The 19274-nt window shown below is 42.7% G+C and overlaps 1 protein-coding gene across 1 annotated transcript in view; it reads right to left on the bottom strand.

Annotated features, from left to right (window-relative positions):
• Window positions 1–5605: 5605 nt before the first annotated feature.
• TSPYL5 (TSPY like 5) overlaps window positions 5606–19274 on the bottom strand; it is a 109361-nt gene continuing 95692 nt past the window's right edge. The window contains exon 2 of the mRNA XM_009213391.4: window positions 5606–5624. The gene's annotated coding sequence lies outside the window, so the exon portion shown is untranslated. The remainder of the gene's footprint in view (window positions 5625–19274) is intronic.

Genomic DNA, 19274 nt, shown 5'->3' on the forward strand with positions numbered 1-19274 from the left:
GTAGGAGTTTTTACAGATTCTGGATACTAACCCCTTATCAGAGATATGCTTTGTAAATATATCCTCCCATTTCATAAGTTGCCTTTTTATTATGTTGATTGTGTCCTTTGATTCACAGAAATTTGTAATTTTGGTCTAGTCAAATTTAGTTGTTTTTTTTTTTTTTTTTTACTATGCTTTTGATGTCATATCTAAGAAATCTTTGACAACTCTAATGTCATGAAGCTTTTCCCATATATTTTCTTCTAAGGGTTTTATAGTTTTAACTCTTACATTAGGTCTTTGATACATTTTGAGTTAATTTTTGTATATGGCATAAGGTTAGGGTCCAACTTAATTCTTTTGCATGTGGATATCCAGTTTGCCTAATAACATTTATTGAAAAGACTGTTCTTTTCCCATTGAATGGTCTTGACACCCTTGTCAAAAATCATTTGACCATATATGCAAGCGTTTATTTTATTCTGGGTTCTGTATTCTATTCCATTGGTCTGTATGTCTTTATGCCAGTACTGTACTGTTTTGATTACTGGGGCTTTGTAAGAAGTTTTGAAAACGGGAAATGTCAGATATCTGTTCTTTTTCAAGATTCTTTTGGATGTTTGGAGTTTCTTGATATTTCATATGAATTTCAGGATGAATTTTTCTCTTTCAGTTTTGCTAGGAATTGCATTGACTCTGCAGATCACTTTGAGTAGCATTGACATCTTAATTACTGTTAAGCCTTCAATCCATGAATAAGGGATCTTTTTATTTATTTGTGTCTTCTTTAGTTTCTTTCATTAATGTTTCATAGTTTTCAGTGTATAAGTAGTCTTTTTCCTCCTTGGTTAATTTATCCCTAAGTATTTTTTTATGCTATTGTAAATGTAATTGCTTTCTTAATTTCCTTTTCAGATATTAACTGTTAGTATATATAAATGCAACTTTTTTTTTGTATGTTGGTTTTGAATCTTTCAACTTTGCTAAATTTGTTTATTAGTTCTAACAGTTTTTTGGTGGAATCTTCAGACTTTTCTACATGTAAGACCCATGTCATCTGTAAATAGAGATCATTTTACTTCTTCCTATCTAATTTGGATGCCTTTTATTTCCTTTTCTTGACTAATTCATCTGGTTTCAATAATTCTGAATATTTTAGAAGAAAAATAAACTTTGGAAAACATAAAAAATGAACAAAAATGTTTTTAATTGTTTACATTCACTTTAATTTATATTTCTGTTAAATACATTCAAAGTTTTCTACATTAGAATTCAAATACTTTTTAATCTTTTAGAACATTATTTTAAACAGACTACAACTATATAATTACAAATTTGTAATCACATAGATTATAATTGTGTTCTGGATTATAAGAACACAATCCATGATTTTGCTGAAAAGAAGGCAAGAAAAATAAATTTTATAGAATACACATGTAATAATTTTTGAATTATGTGTCTTTATTATTCATCCAAATATTACTAGCCCATCAATAGAATATCAGACATCGGCAATAATTATTAAATTCAACTATCTTTGGTATTTTTTTTACTTTTAGTCATTATGAGTGTATATTTGTCAAAGTACTTAGTTTAACAATTTGTTAGTCGTCATGTATAACTTTTAAATATTTAAGTATACTTAAAAGTTTTTCTGTCACAGGCAGGAATCCCAGAAATAGCCAGTTTGGGCTGATCTGTAGCTCAATGCTCTCCTTGCCAGAGTCCCACCAACATTAAGGACTTGGGTTTGCAAGTACACTCTTACAGTAGGTTTCTCATTTACAGAAGTTATTCTGATGGGATAACTGCCCTTCAACATTGCAGCCAGGATGGTGTTTATGTGTTACAAATCTGTCCATGCACTCCCCTACTTGGAGCCCTTTAGTAGCTCCCCTTCCCACTTGGGATGAGTTCATGATATCAGCTTTTTCCTTCCTAGACTCACTTTGTACTGCTCCTCCTCTCTTCAGCCAACTCAGGCCATGTTGGCTTTTTACCAGTTCTTCCATCATTACCCCTTCTGTACCAAGACCTTTGACCATGTGGTTCCCTCTCCCCATAATGCTGTCCCTTTACCCCTTCCTTTGCCTAGCCTACTCCTGCCTATCCATGGAACTCATCTCCAAGGTCTCTCCCTCTGGGAGGCCTCCTTTGAATCTTTCAACTAGATAGATATCAATTATAGCAAAAATAATTATTATGCTGGTCATGTGTAAAAGCTAACACTGACTGTTTGCTGTACAATGAAGTAGTAAGCACTTCATGTGTATTAACTCTTTTAATTCTCGCAAGAGTCTCCCCTCCAATTTTATAAATAAGTAAGTTAAGACTTAGACCTAAGTTAGGTCACTTGCCCAGGGTCACATTGTTAATTAGAGGTGGGGCCAAGATTTTAACCAAGACTGTCTAACTCCCGAGTTTATATACTTAGTCACAGTGCCATATTGGTTTTCTTAGCAAGGGTCCTCATTCATAATTTGGTCATTCATCCCAAATGTTCATTAAGTTTCTACCATGTGCAGGCACTCTGAGGCACTGGGAGTGTGGTGTTGAGCAGCAAAGTAGATAAGGTCCCTGCACTCAAGGAACTTTGTTCTAGTGGAGGAAGAAAGACCACAAAAAGTAAAAATAAGCAAATAAACAGACAAGATATTCCCATGGTGCAACTGGACAAGTTCTGTGATAGAGAGTAAGTAGGGGAAACTTACTATTGACAGAAAAGATTCAGGTGGTCTCTCTAAATAGGGGTCATTTGAGCTGAGTCCTCAAGGATGATGAGGTAGAGAGAGATGATTGTTTTTCAAAAAATTACCCTTTTATGGTAATAGAGGCCCTAAATTTTAGCTGGAGTAAAGATACTATATTTTCTTGCCCCACTTTGTAATCAGGTGTAGCGATGTGGGTCATTCCTGGAAGTGGTATGAAAAACTTCCAGGAGGTTTCCTTAAGAAGAGCTAAGGGAATGGGAGTGCTCTCCTCCTCCCCATCTTCCTTCTTGCTAGAAAGTTGTAGCATCAGCAGCAGATTTAGACCATGAAGTGAACTTGGGAATGGGAGTCGCACATAGCAGAAACAAACAGAAAGACGTGTAGGTCCCTGATACTCTGAAATACCACACCAGCTCTGGACTGACTACCTCAGATAAACTTTATTAAAAGAGTGCTTCCTACTGTAAGACGACTGGACTTCTTCATCCTTCTGAAGATTTAACGCTGCCACTTGCGAAATGTGGGGAATAAGCATCATGCACAAGCTTTCACCCACAGTAGTGATAAATTAAACATCCTCAGAAAGTCATTACAGTTGCCTCTGACTCCCAATCACAGGAAATGGCTGGGTTCTCTTTCTCTCCAGAATGCATTTGGAAGGTGTTTGGCATGCCGGGAGGGCTACTCGATCAGATGGCACCTGCCAAACTGACATAGATAAAACCTGCCACAAAGCAGATCTCTGAGAAGTGCCTCCATGACACATCAGTGATTTCACAAACACATTCGAATGCTCAGATAAATCTTTGATGTCCCTGATCTTTGCACCTCCAGATGGTGGCTGAACAAACAGAAATCAGTCTTCTTTGAAACCCTTCAAAGCGGTGAAATTGCCTAATCAGTCTGTTGACTATTCTTTGACTTCCAAAGGTCAGGAAGGCTTTCCGTTTGTTCATCTTTCCAAAGACACGTTCACATTCTCTTCTAGGTACCTTTGTTCTGGGAAATTTAAATCCATAACTGATCTGTTTGATATACAACTTTAAATTCCACATGAAGACTTGGCTGTTTTTTCTAAAGACTGAACATGATTATTTTCAAAACAGTTGTACAAACATTCTATTAGGAAATGTAAACAGAACTTATCAGCATGGAGGTAAATAATTAAGAGGAGAAACTGATTGTTTTACCAACATATTTAAAGCTCATGAAATGACAAATGTGTTACTGTCATTTCACCAGAATATTCTGTATACACTCCAGTGTGCTGAGGTTGTTATGTCACCATCTATGTGAACCAGGCCTTGGTCATGGTCCTGGCAGTAGGAAGACTATGTGGTTTGTACTTGTTTTTCAACAATTGTTAACTAAGTAATCAGCTCTTGAGGATGACTCTCACCAGGTAGAAAACACCATGAAAATTACCATGTGCAGAGATGAGCTAAGAGGCTGATACTTTAGGGTTTTCTCTGTCATTATGACCCTCATAATCAGGACTCTATAGATAAGAGACAAAATACATGTAAACTAACTGCATAAAAAAAGAGGAGATACTGAGGTATCACGTGAACTCAAGGTCTCAGATATAGTGAGGTTGAGGCTTCAGGAATTGAACGGGAGACTGCTGCCTGCTAAGCAGTGCTTTTCAACCTGCTTCACCTCACAAATATTACATAAAATGATGATATGTCTATGACCCATGGGGATAAAACAATGAGACTGCTCCAATGCAATCGAAAGTGACTTACTCCTTGTCATACTGATCAGCCATCCAGATTCCAGATAAAGCCCTTTACTCTCCCAGTTCCCAAGCTCTCAGGAAAGCCATGGCAGATATTTATGGAGACCCTGTTGTGTGGCAAGGACTATTCTAAGCACTATACCTGCATTTCATCACTCATCAAATCCTCACACAATCCTTTAAGTCAGCTATTATATTTTCCCATTTTATAGATAAGAAACTTCATTACTTAGGAGCTAAGCAACGTGCCCAAGGTCATGGGACTAGTGATGGAGACTGAGTTTGAATCAGTTTGGCTCCTGTTTCCCCTTAACCCTCAGTTTCAGTGCCCCAACGTTGGAAGGTAGTAAAGCTTTCTATAACAGGGAGGGAATTGACTGGCTGAGCTTGAGTTAGGTGCCCACTCCTTGACCAATCAGCCATGAGAAGGGAATGGCCTCACACTGTAGACAGCAACTAGGTGCTCCTGCTAAGCCCTGTGGAAGTGGGTAGGGGCAAGTCCTAGCAAAAGAGTGCTCAACAGTCACTCATAAGGATCCTCTTCCTTCTCTCCCTCCCTGAGTCCCTCAGGGACTAAGGTTGACTTAATCATTCTTTCTGTTCACAGCAAGCTGTCATTCCATTGCATCTCTTGCTTTATTTCATCCTATTTCTGTTCTCCACTCCCATTCTCCTCCTCCCAACCCCAAAGGCAACCATCCTACTTTGTTTCATAGGAATCATTTTCTTTTTATGTGTTCTTACATAATGTGTCAATATATATTGTTTTGTGTGCATGCATTATTCATTTACGTACATGACATTGGGCTACAGGTCCTGCTGTGTGTCTTCCTTTTGTCACCCAGTGTTACGTTCATAAAATCTATCCATGTTGCTGTGTGCATGTCCAGCCCATTGCTTCTGACCACAGCATGGACTCTATGATGTGCCAGCAACACGTTTTGCTTTATCCAACCCATGTCCTGTTAAGTCATGTACTAGTGTGGTCTATGGGCTGGCAGAACTGAAAAGATCTTCCTTTTCATGTAGCTTCCCCCCCTACTCACAGCATTGCATCACAGGGTCAAGTGTTTCTCCTCCATTTCACGCAGCTTGGGTGCCCTCTTGTCTGGAAAGGCCCTTCCCTGCCTGTTGCCTCCAGGCTGGGCTGGTTGTTGCTCCTTTGTGCTCCCGAGGTCCTCAGTGCCTGCCTTTATCAGAACAGAGGCCACAAGACACCTTGGTTAAACGTACAGTCTCTGGGACCAGACTGTCTGGACTCACAACTCTGGCTCTGCCATTTACAGATGAGTCACATAACCTCTCGGGGCCCCCACTTCCTTGCCTGCAAAGTATTATTAACCACAACTACTCAGTGGATTGGTGTGAGGGTTCAATAAGAAAAATCTATGAGAAGTGCTAATAATAGTACCTGCCATCAAATTATAGTTGTGCCTATAAAAATAACGTTCGTTGTATGTAATGAAATTGTGTTTACTTGTGTGTCTCCACCATCAGACTAAGACATCCTCAAGTCTAAGGACCTTGGCATTTTCATCCCAGAGCCCCACACCTTGCAAGTGCCCAGAGCATGGTCATTGGATGATGCTGGTTCCCACTTACCCTCTGGTTTGACATGGCTGCAGGATTTGCATATGGAAACTGACTGGGTTGAGAACAGACTCAAATAGGGACAGATTGGAGATGTAGGCTTAGAAAGGAGAGATTTCCTGAAGCTTTAATGTCATGCAATAGAAATATACAGCATCAACTTCCTTATACAACTAGGCGGATCAGCAGGTCACCTGTGGCAGACCCAGGAGGACATCCTCACACCGACAGGTGAGCTCGGCTCAGAGCATGGCCAGGAGCCAGCCCATGGCCATATGCCACCACTTTCTGGTCTTCTGTGTGTTTGCCTTAGTGTCCTCATCTGTAAAACAGGACTAATGGCATCTACCTCACAAGGCTGATGTTAGGACTTTGTGAGGAAACAGTTTTCAAAAGCTTAGAACAGTGTCTGACATGTCCTCAACTGGCAAGAAATGTCAGCTCCTCTTGGTGTGATGATCACCAAACCCACCTTTTTTTTTTTTTTTTTTTTTTTACAAACAGAGTGGATAGACACCATGTCATTTTCATTCTTGTTTCAGGATCTTGGGAATTTCTGTTTGTCCATTTATGCATTTGTTTTTGTCTTTATTTATTTAGAGTTCTGGTGGAGATAATTTGTTAGCAGGATTTTTGTTGGAAGGTGCAAGGCTTCTTCACTAGCCTCAATAAGTGTGTCCCTGTATGCAGAGGGGAGCAATATAGCTTCTCAATCTTCGAAGCCTTCCTAAGGACAACATCACGCTCAGGTTGGAAATTCTATGAAATCCCAGCTTCCAGCAACCCAGTTAGGTATTCCTAGGGATATGAGAGGGCTTTGTTCACAGTCACGGAACACATATACATGGAGATGAACTCAAATGGTTTGTTGTTTTGGTTAAAGTAAATAAAAGGGAAGAAAGACAAGGAAATCAAATACGGGTCCAGTGGGACCATCCTCAGCGTAATAAGAGCCTTTCCCATTAGCTTTCTAAGCAACTTTTAGGCTGCTGCTGTGCCGCAGAAAGACTTTTTAAAAATGCTTTGGTTTCATACAGGGAAAGAAGCCCTCGGGGTGAATTGCTGGCTGCCCTACATTAGAGGCCTAGCAGTGAAAACCATTAGTTCTAAAGAGAGGTTAATTATGAGGAGAACTCCCTGGCCTAAGCGGAGGCAGTTACAGTGATTCCCAGTGAGAGGCTAATCAGGAGGCCACGTTGGGTGGCAACAGCCCTGTCCTGGGCAAGGGCTTAATGGGAGTGTCTAATACCATTTGCAGTGTTTGGGTTTATGTGGGGACCAGGAGTCCTGTTGTGTTTGGGTTCATTAGCTTCAGAGATTATTGCCTCTGGGGATTCACTAACAAGTAGCAGGGGAAGGGGGGAAGAGGCAAGATGAGCTGGAGAGATTCAGCAAGACCTCTTATTCTATAAAATTAAGACCTTAATGAAACCCCAGACTTTGTCCACTGCTGGCTCCTTGGTCTATCTGGATTGGCAAATAGGTATAGACAACGTTTTACAGGATCTTATACCCCATGTCATCTATTCCAGATGATTCTGCAATCAGCTGTGCCTTAAAACATGCTCATGAAAGCTACTCTTGATTTCCAAGGAACTGCATGAGATTTACTTTAGAAGCCCTTGAAAACAAAGTTTGTATTTTGTTAAGAAAGTTTGTTTAGAGCCAGCAACACAATTTCCAACCCATTCACAACCCTCCATCAACATTCTGAGGGCAAATAGAAATCCAGGATGTACAAAATTTAGGAACTTTTCTCCGAGAGATATTTTGGCAAAATGTATATAAGCATCAGATTTCACAGTTACTAACTGAGCACCTACTATATGCTTGACAGTATGCAGAGCACTTTGCTTTGCTCCACGATTCCCACAATGCTTATTACTCCACAGGACAGGGGTATGATCATCAGCTCTGCAGATGGTGACACTGAGGCTCCCAGACTCACAAAAGGCCACACAATGAGGGCAGAGCCAGCCTCTGTCTTCCAGTTCTTTAACTTTTGTCATTTTTCCGTCTTCTGCCCTGCCTCAACAGAATAACCTAAATAGTAACCGGTAATGGAGATCAGCACCATTGTAACAAGTATTTAGCTTAAGGGAAGAAACGTTAAAATGTCTCTCCCTGTGGGTTACTGAGTGTGACACCCCCCGACCTCACCCACCCTCTACATGTTGGGGCCAGGAGCCCTGTTGTGTGTTGTTGTTTGTCTTCCCAACTTTTGAGTGAATAAGTGTGCAGATAAACCGTGTGACAAATATCAGGTAAATCTGAAGTGGCTGTTTATGTTGATGTTTCATTTTTATATGTTTGCCATATCTGTGAAAATTTTCAATAAGTAAATTTTTCTTATAATATCTTCAAATTGAATTATATTTTAAGAATATCTACTTCGCTGTGCTGGCACTGGATGAAATTCTACCATTTTGAACTTCTGCTCTTCATGTCCATGTGACAATTAAGGTAATTATATAACATTCTTACTGAATGATGATCTTGTCACAGGTTAATAAAAATTAATGTATTTCTATTCTTCACTCTTTAGTTTCTTATCAGCATTCAGCTGAAGCATTTTTAGCTTTTAAATATTGTACATATGGCAATGTCTATAAGACATTTCCACTTGAGTTCAGCCAAGGCAGAATGCAAATGAGGAGCTGACACTGTTCTGTAAGTCAGCAGAATGCGGTGGCTAACAGTCTGGTTTCTGGAGCCAGCTTGCCTGAGTTTGGTTCCTGGTATACCAACACTTCTGCTGTTGATCTTGGGCAAGTTACTGCACCCAGATCCATCTTATGTTCTCTGTAAAAATAAGATTAAACATGCCCCTGCCCCGTTTGGTTCCTGCAAAACCATTATTTATGGAAAGTGTTTAGAACGATGCCTGGAATATAGTAACTCTATATAACTAATTGCTGTTATTATCATTACGTAGGAAAAACAATGAATAGGACCTAAAAAATTTGGAAGGCAGCTACCAGGACATCAGGAATCAGGACTTGTGTATGCTGGGCCTCACCACCACGACCTTCCAGAACTGAAGATCTTGCAGTACTAAAGCACTTAATGATTATCTTAGTCCATCTGTGCTGCCATCACAGAATGCCACAGACCGGGTAACTGATCAAGAACACAACTTTATTTCTTGCAGTTCTGGAGGCTAGGGAATCCAAAACCAAGCTTCCTGGCATTGGCGTCTAGTGAGGGCTGCCCTCTGCTTTCAAGGCAGTGCCTTGTTGCTGTGTCTTCACATAGCAGATGGAAGGGCAAGAGGGCTGAACACTGTATGAAGCCTCTTTTACAAGGGCCCTAATCTCATTCATTAGATCTCCACCCTCATGACTTAATCACCTCCTAAAGACCCCCTCTTAACACTGTCACATTGATGAAGTTTCAACATACGAATTTTGGAGGGGACACAACCATTCAAACCATAGCAGTAATATAGTCATGACTCTTCTCCCCTAACTCACCTCTCAGGCCTGTAATGTTCATGCTTTTTTGAGAACATTCAGTCTATTCAATAAATCAGCTCGTAGTTCACAAAATATAGGCAAACAATCTTAAGATGTGAAAGTATAAATAAGTAGCCACTTAGCAAAAAGTATGATTCTCATAGGCAGAATTTATGGGATGTGTTAAGCTTAAGATAAACAGCAAGCAGAACGTGTGTGTTATACCCAGATAGAGTAGGATGAAAGGACTGAGAAATAGCTAATATTTATGATGCAGCTGAGTATTAAATATTTGTAATGTACTACATAGACATTTAGACATAAGGCTAAACACTAAGAGGTACCAAATAGACACGAGCATTTTAGATACATGATCTCCTAATTTGGCAACCTATTGGCTATATCTTTCTGGTCCTATGTGTCCTCTGTCCCCAAAAACAAATAGAACTTATAGCTGCTCATCTGGCTAATTGGCAAGCCATAGCTGTCATCAGGCATACTTGTCCTTATAGCTCTAGTAGAGCAGGTATGTGACATCAATCCAGCATAATCCATCTGTGGGCCCTATCTATATCAGGGATTCCCAAGACCACCCTCATGTTCAATGATTTTCTGGAAGGACTCACAAAAATCAGAAAAGCAGTTATACTCATGGTTACAGTTTATTATAGCAAAGGCTATGGATGAAACTTGGCAAAGGAAAAATATGCAAAGGGTGGAGTCCAGGAGAGACGAGGTCCAAGCTCCTAATGGGGTTGTATGAACAACACTTAATTCTCCCAGAAATGATGTGTGATACTACATGCAAAGTACTGCCAACCGGGAAGTTTAACCATGCTTTAAAGTTGGTGTCCTGGGTTCTTACTGGAGTTTAACCACATAGGCATGGAGTGCCCATGTAACTTATCTTAGCCGCTCAAACCCTAGCCCCCTGCCGCCCCCTAGAGGTCAAACTGATAGCATATGGCCCAAGTCTACCACCTAAATCACATTTTTAGCATAAACTATCTGGTATGGCCCAGGGCTCTGGGCAAACAATAGCACTCTTACTGTGTCCAGAATTGGTGGGTTCTCGGTCTCACTGTCTTCAAGAATGAAGCCGTGGACCCTCGTGGTGAGTGTTACAGTTCTTAAAGATGGTGTGTCCGGAGTCTGTTCCGTCAAATGTTCACATGTGTTGGGAGTTTCTTCCTTCTGGTGGGTTCGTGGTCTCGCTGGCTTCAGGAGTGAAGCTGCAGACCTTCTAGGTGAGTGTTACAGCTCTGAAGGCGGCGCCTCTGGAGTTGTTCGTTCCTCCTGTCCAGAGTTAGTCATTCCTTCTGGTGGGTTCGTGGTGTCGCTGGCTGATTCAAGAGTGAAGCTGCAGACCTTCGAGATGAGTGTTACAGCTCATGAAGGCAGCGTGGACCCAAAGACCGAGCAGCAGCAAGACTGATTGTAAAGAGCGAAAGAACAAAGCTTCCACAATGTGGAAGTGGACCCCAGCGAGCTGTCCCTGGCTGGCTCTAGCAGCCTGCTTTTATTCCCTTATCTAGCCCCACTCACATCCTGCGGATTGGTCCGTTTTACAGAGAGCTGATTGGTCTATTTTGACAGAGTGCTGACTGGTATTTAGGATCCTTTAGCTAGACACAGAGTGCTAGACAGAAAAGTTCTCCAAGTCCCCACTAGGTTAGCTAGATACAAAATACTGATTCGTGTATTTACAAACTCTGAGCTAGACACAGAGTGCTGATTGGTGCGTTTACAATCCCTTAGCTAGACACTGAGTGCTAGACAGAAAAGTTCTTCAAGTCCCCACCAGATCCAGAAGCCCAGCTGGCTTCACCTTCTGGATCCCGCACCAGGGAGGCAGGCGGAGCTGCCCACCTGTCTGGCGCCATGCACCCGCACACCCGCACTCCTCAGCCCTTGGGTGGTAAATGGGACCGGTCGCCGGTGGTAGAGGGGACGGTGCTCGTTGGGGCCCCGCAGGAGCCCAGAGCAGGGCCGGTGTGGGGGAAAGCTTGGGCATGGCTGGCTGCAGGTCCCCGGCCCTGCCCGGCGGGGAGGCAGCTGAGGCGGTGTGAGAATTTGAGGGCAGCACCAGCGGGCAGCACTGCTGCCAGTGCACCCTCTGCAGCTGCTGGCCTGGGTGCTAAGTCCCTCCCTACCCCTCCGGCCTGCGCCCCGGCCGGCTGCTCAGAGTGCAAGGCCTACCGAGCCCACGCCCAGACCCGAATTCTCCCTGGCCCGTGAGCGCCACGCACAGCCCTGGTTCCCGCCTGTGCTTCTCCCTCCACACCTCCCCGCAAGCAGAGGGAGCTGACTCCGGCCTCGGCCAGCCCAGAGAGGAGCTCCCACAGTGCCGTGGCGGGCTGAAGGGCTCCTCAAGCGCTGCCAGACTGGATGCTAAAGCCGAGGAGGCACTGAGAGCGAGGGCTGCTAGCATGTTGTCACCTCTCATTATCAGTAAGGATATTCCAAAGGCTCAGGAATTATCTCCCTGAACTAGTCCAAGGGCCAGTGGGATGTACAGGTTTGAACACCCCAGACCCACTGAGTTAACCCTTTTCTGTACAGTGGAGTCCTTCCACTCTACTTGTGTCTGATCCTAACTGCATTAACTTACGCCGTCTCTCGCCTCTTGCGTCTTACTTAAGTGTTTTAAATTGACTTAATAACCTTGTTATTTGCAAATTTTAATTTGCCTTTTAATGAGCCTTTCTGGGGTAGCTTGTTTGATGGTATATTTGTAGACTATCATTTCAGACTTATCATTTCATGTACTTGGAGCTAACTTCTCACCAGACATGTCCAGCCTTCATCATTTGCTTTACCCACGCATCATTAGGTGGGTAAAGAGAGGTGGTATATTAGTGTGTTTTCCTGAGCTATGCCATGGAGGCAAACAATACCAATGCTTACAGTGACTATGGTTATAAATTAGGAATCTATACAACCTACTACAGTGGGATAGAGAGGAGGAGAAAGATAAAAAAGCAGATTTGTGAGAGTATTATTATAGGTGTGGTCTTGTTCATTGCTTCTGGGCACTGCTGACCACTATTTGCCTACAAGTCACATTTAGTGAGTGCTCACTACAGACCAGGCACCATGCTAACCACTATAGATGAATTAGCTTATCCTCACAAAAACCTATGAAGTAGGTATTATTTGTATCTTCGCCATTTTATAGATGGGTAAATGGAGGCACAAAGGAACTTTGAGCTTGTGTGCTTTGTCAATAGTGGAGCCAGAATTCAAAGGCTGGCAATAGAGTTCACACTCTTAACCACTCTGCTAGGTTGTTTGGGCTCTCTCATTGGTTTGTCTCAGCTACCTGGCACAGAGTAGACATAACTCTTTTAACTATGAGTGGCAGAAACTCAACTCAAAATGACTTAATTGAAAAGGAATACTTACTCCACAAGCTTGAAAATTTCCAGAACTAGAACTGAAGCAGTTGGATCCAGGAGCTCGATTAGGAAGTTAGGATTTGACTGCCCTCTTGCCACCTCTCAGTTCTGTTTCTTCTCTGTTGGTCTCACTTTTCTCTCATGGCTGTTGGCAACTTAAGGCTGACATTCCCAAAGTTTGGCAATCCCAGCTGTATGAGAGACATTCTTTTCCTCAAGAATTCTAACCACAAACCAAGGAGTAGGAGTGGCTTTGGTTTCCCTAATCACTCCAGTCACTGGAGTAGAGCAGTGGCCTGGTGTGGGTGATGTGTCCATTCTTGGTGTTGGGTGCTGTGATCCCACTTGAACCACATAGATTAAACATAAAAGAGAGCATTGCCCCAAAGGAAGAGGAAACAGCTCCAGGCAGGCAAAAATAATCAATGCTCTTATTGGGTTCAGAAAATATATGAATATTGGAAGATGGATGAATGGATGGATGGATGGGTGGGAGAGTGGGTGGATGGATGGATGGATGGATGGATGGATGGATGGATGAATGGATAGACAGAAGGGTATATGGGTAAATGAATGCAAAATGTAATGCCCAAGACAAGGGTCTTTGTGATGAGAAATGCATAAGAAAAATACTTCTTATGCATCCAAACAGTAAGAGGAGTCAAGGTTAGGTTAAGTCAGTCAAGGTTAAAGAAACTTTGCTTCTCTTCCACAAAAAGAGACACCAGGATATTTGGGGGAAATGGTAGAGAAAGACCATTGAAAAAAGGTATATGAAACAAAGAATGAGAACGTGAGGTGGAATTTCTCTAATGGAGACAATTACAGTTTTAATAGGACATCTGCTTCGAGCAGTGTGAGTTTCTGGGTGCTGCTATTGTTGGTATATCTCTTTTTCTTGGTGCAGTAACTAGGCTGCAGTTGTCATGGGCAATTACAGCCCAGTGTGCAAAGTCACACGTCCCATCTGGAGAGACCGGTCACCTCAACTGGCACAAACCAGCAGGATCCTCAGGAAATATGAACTCACTCCACAGGGCTTCTCAGATTCTCTTTAACTTCCTAACTCAAACTGTTCTTTTAGGTTGCTCTCTAGTTTTCAGCCTTGTTTGTGTCCCCGTAAAGCTGCTGTTTGGAAAGCTGAATTTTCAGAATGGGATTTGGCAAGGCAAATAGAGCCTCAGTTGGGAGAGATTATCTGTCCTGCTGAGAAGGTTATGAAAAAGGACAGGACGATGGATTCCAGCAGCAGGTTTAGAGAAAGAAAAAAAGAGCGATGTACACATTCACATACATAAGCATCTTGAACTGCTTTTACGCAGAGCTTGGGTTCAGCAAGTCCTTAGCATATTTCAGTCCAAAACCCTTGTCTTATTTTGTTTTTTACCCTATGCTACATTTCAGGAAAAAATGTAATCTGCATCTTTCTAGTTCATCTGACTTCAATTTTGTCCTTTAAAATTATTAGCTGATCTTGTATTTTTTAACTCATACAGCTACTCTTATGTAACAACTCCACTCTTCTATAGCTAAGTAGATGTTTATGTCTTTTGTGTTTATGTCAGGGATTTGTTGTGAGAAAGCAGGGGGAGGGTTGCTTCCAAGAATTGGAATTTTCTTTTTCAACACAGAAGTTTCCAAGAGTCATGAGCATCTGCTCTGCTAGGCCAGAGGGCTCAAGTCTAGGGCGCCTTTTGAGGTATGATGCTTCATTCCTTGGGCTCTGATGTGGGGCTGAGTTTGCTTGCAATCTGGGACCTAATATCCTATTTCCTTCTGCATCAGGACTGGTGATGCCCATCTTAGGCCAACTTAGGGTTAAATGTAAGAAAACGTTTTCATTGTAGAATGCAATTTGCCAACCAAAAATTATGCCAAAACTGAAATCTGAAGGGAGAGAGAACAAAATGTGGTCGCTTTTACGAACTTTTGCCAACCTGGCTGGGCTAAATGCAGCACAAAGCAAGAGAGCTGGTTTTCTAACTGCACCTCGGGCAGGCACAGTGACAGAAGTCCTTTAGGAACCACACATCACCTGCAAGACATGGAGAAAGTGGAGATTCGGCAAGGAGCTGGATTCTTTGTACAGATAATTTCAAACTTGTCCTTTCCCTGCTCTTTCAACTGGTGAGATACTCTGTAAGATTTTCTGCCTCATCCTATTTTATTGCCAGCCTATCTTCACTCACTCCAGTTTTGCCCAGATATAATGGCAACAAGAGCTTTCCAGCCTACAAAATTAATATGGAAATGGCTGAAACAGTGTCTTGATGGCAGAAGGAAGAAACATTTCCTTATAATTTGCCATGCAAACAATTCGCTACATCCGTGACTGTGCCTTTTCACATGCAAATGAGGGAGCCAACCTGACATGTGATCTTAATTGGGCCACTTTAGGAAAGGAAGTCACATCTGAACTTGGCTTCAGGAACTTCTACCCCCATTCACCTTAGTACATAAGGTCAAATGAATATTTTTTAAATGAATGCCTCACTGTATTTCTTTCCCTGCCTTCCCCAGACTCTTCATTTGGATTCAAATCTCATAGTCCAGGCATTAATACTGACAATTCATCTGACTGTTTAACAAAAAAGAGAGATAATTTCTTACATACAGAAACAGATAACCCACTTCCCCAGATTTGATGAATTTAAATGCATAACTTCGTCTTAGAAAGAATAAAGCCAGTAATAGTGAGAGGAAGTCAGAAGTGGGCAGGGCAGACCAGGTAGGCCTTTATAAGCCTTGCTAAGCACTTTGGATTGGAGGGTTGAAAGCAGGAAATGATATGATTTGAATTAATACTTCCTCTTTTTATTTTATTTTATATTTATAAAGTTAGGATTCAAATTCTATTTAGGATGCTATTTTAAAAAGAAAAAATGCAAGACCCGAGAGAACCAGAAATCACCAGTCAGGAGCTGCCATATTATTTTCAAATATTCTCCTCTACAAGTGGAACTACCCACACAATACCAGCATACTCATTGGTCTTGCCACACAAGGAAGAATTTGTGAGAAAAGTCAAAATTCAGTTTATAACATTCTTTCTCCATAAATGACCAGAGGATATCAACTTTTTCTTTATGATATGACTTAGGCTAAGAACCGTGATCTTGGATGCAACTTAGCTCCCTTGGCCACCCTGGTTTCTGCCTGTGACTTGTTATGCTTTGTCATTGAAAGGTCCTGGCTGACCTTGGTCAAGTCACCCACCTTGCTGGCCTCACTTTGCCTCTTTTGTACCATGAGCCCAGACAGTATGATCTCTGAGGCATTTCTATCTGCCTCCTCATAGTTCTAAGTCTCCACTTTGAATCTACGTTTCCAATTAAGTGAGTGATCTGCGAGTGATTCAGAAGCAACATTCTAAAGGAGTGGTTCTAACCCTGCCCTGCCCTGTTCTCCTGAAGGTATCACACCAGTTGCCTCTTTTAAGTAGGAAGTGTTTGCTTACTTGCATGTTTCCTTCCCTACCTTCCTCTTGTGCCTTCCATTACAGTTATCTTTTCCTCCCAGCCCCCACACCCAATTGTAGCAATTGCCATTTGCTGGGTAGATGTTCCTAGAGCACCTCTAGGTACAAAGAACAACAAGGCCCCAGTTTCTGACCATCAGAGAAGGGAAAGTTAGTGACCAAAGGCGGAAATGCAAGATAGAAAGTTCAGAGGAAAAGGAGGTCACACAGCAAAGATTTCCTGGGGAAACAAACAGAAGCAGGAGGAAAGGAAGCTGACAGAAATAGCCTCAGGACATTTGCACATGAAAGGCTCTCACAGCCTATCTGTGCTGCTCAGTCCCAGCTTTGGTTTCATAATAGGTAACTCTGGTAAAAGTGAGAGGCTTGTAAAACCAGATTTCAAAGCATAACTCTCTCCCTTCCTCCAAGAAACAAGCCTCTAGTCCTCCATACACGGAAACACTTTCCACAAGGCTTTGCTTTTTGGGGTTCAGAAGAGAAATGAAATACAATAGGCCATTTGGAAGGAAAGGGTAGCAGGAAAGAGGGGGACAGCTAGTGGAATAATAACCAATCATCATAAACTAGCATTGAGCCCTAAAGATTCAGACCTGCAAACAGGGAGCAAGATGGCCGAATAGGAACAGCTCCAGTCTCCAACTCCCAGCGCGAGCGAAACAGAAGACCGGTGATTTCTGCATTTTCAACTGAGGTACTGGGTTCATCTCACTAGGGTGTGCCGGACAATCGGTGCTGGTCAGCTGCTGCAGCCGACCAGCGAGCTGGAAGCAGAGGCGAGGCATGTCGCCTCACCTGGGAAGCGCCGGGGAAGATCCCTTTTTTAGCCAGGGGCCGGACACACAACACCTGGAAAATGGGGTAACTCCACCCCAATGCCTGCGGCTTTGGCAAACCCAGGCGCACCTGGAATGTATCCCACACCTGGCGGGGAGTTTGCATGCAGGCCTCCCTCATTGCTAACACAGCAGTCCTGCGATCTACCGCGTAAGGCGGCAACCAGGCTGGGGAGGGGCACCCGCGCCATTGCTGAAGGCTTAAGTAGGTAAACAAAGCCGGGGGCTTCGAACTGGGTGGAGCTCACAACAGCTCAAGGGAAACCTGCCTGTCTGTAGAGTCCACCTCTGGGGACAGGGCACAGCCACAACAACAACAACAACAACAACAAAGCATGGGAAACCTCTGCAGGCCTTAAGCGACTCTGACAGCTTTGAAGGGGCAGTGGATCTCCCAGCAGGAGGTTGAGATCTGAGAAGGGACAGACTGCCTGCTCAAGTGGGTCCCTGACCCCTGGTAGCCTAACTGGGAGACATCCCCACTAGGGGCAGTCTGACACCCCACACCTCACAGGGTGGAATACACCCCTGAGGAGGAAGCCTCAAAAGCAGAATCCAGACAGGTACACTTTCGCTGTTCAGCAATATTCCTCTTCTGCAGCCTCTGCTGCTGACACCCAGGCAAACCAGGGTCTGGGTGGACCTCAAGCAATCTCAACACCACCACAGCTGAGGGTCCTGACTGTTAAGAAAACATCAAACAGGAAGGACACCTGCAAAACCCCATCAGATGCGTCACCATCATCAAAAGAGACCAGAGAGGCAGATAAAACCACAAAGATGGGAAAAAGCAGGGCAGAAAAAGCTGGAAATTCAAAAATAAGGAGTGCATCTCCCGGCAAGGCGCGGCTCATAAGCCAGCAATGGATCAAGCTTGGCGGAGAATGGCTTGACGAGATGAGAGAAGAAGGCTTCCAGTCCATCAAACTTCTCAGAGCTAAAGGGAGATTACGTGCAATTACAAAGAAAACTAAAAGTCTTAAGTGGAAAATTGATGGCTAGAGTAATTAATGCAGAAAGATCCTCATGAAATAGAAAGAGATAAAAGCTCGCAACACAAAATATGTGGCTCAATGCATAAGCTTCAGTAACCGACTCAGTCCAACTGGAAGAAAGAGTATCAGCGATTGAGGATCAAGCGAATGAAATAGGCGAGAAGAGAAACCAAAGAAAAAGAAAAAAGAAATGAACAAAGCCACAAGAGTATGGGATTATGTAAGAAAAGACAAATCTATGTCTGATTGGGGTGCCTGAAAGTGAGGAGAAAAATGGAACCAAGTTGGAAAAACACTCTTCAGGATATCATCCAGGAGAACTTCCCAACCTAGTAGGGCAGGCCAACGTGAAATCCAGGAAATGCAGAAGGCATGCACAAAGACCTCCTCGGGAAAACAACTCAGACACATAATTGCCAGATTCACTAAAGTTGAAATGAAGGAAAAACCTTAGGGCAGCCAGAGAAAGGTCAGGTTACCCACAAAGGCCCATCAGACTGGCTGAAGCAGATCTCTCGGCAGAGAAACTCTACAAACCAGAAGAGAGTGGGGCCAATATTCAACATTCTTAAAAGAAAATTCGCCAAATTTCATATCCAGCCAAACTAAGTTTCATAAAGTGAAGCAGAAATACAATCCTTACAGATAAGCAAATGCTTAAATTTTGTCACCACTAGGCCTGCCTTACAAGAGACCCTGAAGGAAGCACTCAACATGGAAAGGAACAGCGATTCTGTCATTGCAAAAACATGCCAAATTGTAAACACCATCCCGAGGCTAGGGAGAAACTGCATCAACTAACAAGCAAAATAACCAGTTAATATCATAATGGCAGGATCAAGAGTTCACACATAACAATATTAACCTTAAATGTTAATGGACTAAATGCTCAATTAAAAGGCATAGACTGGCAAACTGGATAAAAGTATCCCAAGACCCATCAGTCTGCTGTATTCAGGAGACCCACATCTTACTGTCTGAGAGACATACATAGGCTCAAAATAAAGGGATGGAGGAGAGGGTGACCAAGCAAATGGAGAACAAAAGAAAGCAGAGGGTTTGCAATACTGAAGGTGTCTGATAAAATA

Source organism: Papio anubis, chromosome 8 (assembly GCF_008728515.1).
Source record: "Papio anubis isolate 15944 chromosome 8, Panubis1.0, whole genome shotgun sequence".
Lineage (NCBI taxonomy): Eukaryota > Metazoa > Chordata > Mammalia > Primates > Cercopithecidae > Papio > Papio anubis.